Source organism: Phyllostomus discolor, chromosome 3 (assembly GCF_004126475.2).
Source record: "Phyllostomus discolor isolate MPI-MPIP mPhyDis1 chromosome 3, mPhyDis1.pri.v3, whole genome shotgun sequence".
NCBI classification, from domain to species: domain Eukaryota; kingdom Metazoa; phylum Chordata; class Mammalia; order Chiroptera; family Phyllostomidae; genus Phyllostomus; species Phyllostomus discolor.
Genome location: NC_040905.2, coordinates 114,758,720 through 114,762,147, shown reverse-complemented (window position 1 = coordinate 114,762,147; position 3,428 = coordinate 114,758,720).

Sequence of the window (3,428 nt, the reverse complement as noted above, 5' to 3'; positions counted from 1 at the left end):
GGACAGCGGCCGCCTGACCTTGGTAGCCGTCACGTGACAAACGAGTGTCGGCGACAGGGTGGCAAGGCCTTCTGGGAGTTGTAGTCCAGTTGCCACGGGCAGTGTGGCAGGCAGAACCAGGCACTGCAGCAAACGAGGTCTGGAGGTCTGGCAACAGGGCTTCGTCCTCAGTGTGTGGGAGCACAGGTGCGCTGGACGAATTTCAGTCTGTCCACATAGGCCTAGTCCATCAGATCCAATCACGACATAGCACCGAGTCTACACTGGCAGGAAGGGACAAAAGGGAGAGGTGGAAGATGAGGGCTCCTTTTTCTCTGCAATATGGGGGGGGGGGGCCAAATAAACAATACCAAAATTATTTTCTGATGGGCGGCCCTTTGAGTACAGGATTCCCCCCAGGTGAGTGTCCTAGCAACCTATCCATATCAGTGTACCAGCTGGCATTGTTGTGAGTGGCTGTGTTCAGCTTCAGTGAAAAAATTTTTGGAGACTCTCAAGGCATTTGCCCTTTTCATGATGGGTGATTTACCAGCATGCCTGCCCACACCACACGTTGAGTGTTAAGCAGTTTTTGACCAAAAAAGGCTTGGCCCCCATGCCCCGCCCTCCCTATTCACCAGAACCGCCTGAGCAACTTTTGTTTGTTTCCCATTGCCTCAGAGTGCAATATTTTGCCTATGGGGAAGAGGTGAAACAAAAAATGGCAGAAGCACTAAAAGGCATAAAAATTAAGTTTGAAAACTGTTTTGAGCAGTGGGGGAAAAAGTCTCGATAGGTATATTGCATCAAATGGAGAATAATTTGAAGGCTTTGATGGTGACTGAAGTTTAAACATGTAAAACTAAATACACAATTTTGTATAACTAAATTCAATTGGGGGGGATCTCCGCTCTTAGAATGTCATCAACTAATAAATGTGAAAGAAAGGATGGAATTAGAACCGCACCATTTTGCCACCACTGCAGTAATGACTAATTCTGGCCAGAGTCATTAATGCAAGCTGAAGCCATTGGTTTAAGGTTTGTTGGGAAAAAATATGTGCGTAGTCTCAATATCTTCCTGCAGATTATTTAGAGTGAGGAAGGGGAAAAAAATCTACTGTAAGGAATCTGGAAGACTCCATCTGAACCAAGGACGAGCTTAGCATCACCGAGATAGACTGGCATCATCACAGGCCCCCAGATACGCCGCACTGGGTGGGACACGGCATGGCCCCTGTAGCCTTCCTGTAGAAAATGCTTCCCTGAGTTCCATCACAGAGGAGGAGTCAGATAAACCCAAACTGAGGAACTGCTAACAACTAGGCAGCTCTATTCTTAGTAGTAGAGTCATGAGAGACAAAGAAAGGCTGAGGAACTGCTCTCCCTTGAGGAAAGGGTAAGCAAAGGCTCCTTTGTGGCTTGGGCATTATTGGGACATTGGCAAAGACTGGCTGTGCACCGTGCATTAGGTAGCAGTATTACAGCATTGTGGAGTCCTCCAGTGTGATCATTGTCTTGGGGTCATATCAGAAAAGGTCCTTGTTCTCAAGAGATACACACTGCTATTCGTAGGAGACTGTGTTGTGATGTAATGTCTGCAACTTTATCTCAAATGATTCATAATGTAATCAATCATAACACGTAGCTCCCCACAGAGAGGGAAAATGTGACAAGGTGTTAGCGCTTGATGAATCTAGGATAAATATAAATGATGTGGAATGTATTCCTGTCACAACTTTTTTTTAGGTTTGAAAATATTCAAAATAGCCCTGGCTGGTGTGGCTCAGTGGATTGAATGCTGGCCTGTGAGCCAAGCAGTTGCAGGTTCAGTTACTAGTTGGGTTGCAAGCTGGGTCCCCAGTTGGGGGCATGACAGAGGCAAGTGAATCAACTGAATCTCTCCCCAACTGATGCTTCTTTCCCTCTCTTTCTTTCTCCCTTCCCCTCTCTCTCAAAAAAAAAGGAAATAAGTAAAATAAAAAATATTTTTAAAAAGTATTCAAAATAATAAGATTTTTAAAGCTTTTTAGAGGCTCTGAGACTGAGAAAATAAAGGAACCTCTCCTACCACATAATTCAAAATGAAATCAAAACCAAAACCAAAATAAGAGGAAGGAAGTCCAACAGGGTTATAAATTTCTACAATGATTATTGGGCAACGCTTTTTAGGAAATGCTCAAAGCAACGTTCTTTCAGTAAAGGTGTCTTGTCACTAGTGCGACCTGGTTTTGCCCTTTCTAGTGATGGCAACAGGAGTGTGATGACCCCCAATTTGTGGATGAGGGCATGGAGTCTAGGAAGGGCAGCTGGCTTGCGAAAGGCCCTGAGGAGCAGGTCAGACCTGATTGGTTTGACTGAAGTGAGTGGTTGACTGCGGTTTGCATGAAGACGTGCAGGCAGGCAGAGGGGCTCAGCAGAGCAGTGAAGGAGTGGGAACAGTCCCTGGGATGATGGGATTCTGTGGGGAGGGCAGACCACCTCTGTGACCAAGCAAGACAGGGCTGATCCCAAAGGTCATCCCTATCAGACGAGGGGCCTGAACTTGTCCTTTTGCTAGACAAGTGGCCCTTTCAGAGGACACATGGACTGGGATGGGAAAATGGGGGAAGGGAGAACCAGCCTGAGCACCTTGTCAGGACTCAGGTTCCACAGCAGAAGGAGGAGGGCTTTGGGTCCTTTTGTCCTCCTTACCCAGAAACCCAACAGACTCGGGTCAAAGGTGAGATTTTATGGAATTAGAGGTAGATGTGGCTCATGCTTAAAAATGCATGTGGACTTTGTTGCTGATCCCGGGGGAGGGGGCATGGTGGGTTATATAAGATCACCAGTCCCTCTGCTCCCAAACCTGGATGATCTTTCCTGGTCCTCCAGAACAGAGCTCAGACACCTGAGCTGGACAGGCCAACCATTACCAAAATCTCAGCCATCCGAGCTTCCACCGAGCTGTCTCAATCCCCACTCCAAGCCCTTGCCACCTTGCCACGGTCACTCTACTCTGTGCTCCTGGATGGCCCCTTCCCCACAAAACATCCCAAAATCTGCAGCCCACGGCAAAGGCCCCTCCACCAAATTCCCATGGCTTTAGGGTCTTCAGACATGTAGCTGAATGCTGCTGTGCAGGGTGGCACATCCTAGGTCCCCCCACAGCGTTGCAAGTGCCTGAAAGCAGGGGAGGGGCGGAATATAATGCCCCATATGATTTTTTTTAAATGCTGGGACCTCACTGTCCCTCAAGAAATAGTAACCAACTTGCCAGTCTTCCCAAATGAAAGATGTCATCCCTCCCGCTTCAACACCAGACTGGGATGGAGCAAGAGCTCCAGAAAAGGCCGGATGAGATGGATGTGTCCTGGGACAGTGCAAGGGGAAGCAGAAGCCAGTGGCCCAGGAAACCTTCACGTGGCCACCCAGGGCGTTTCCAGTTCTAGAATGTCTCTTCTGACCTTG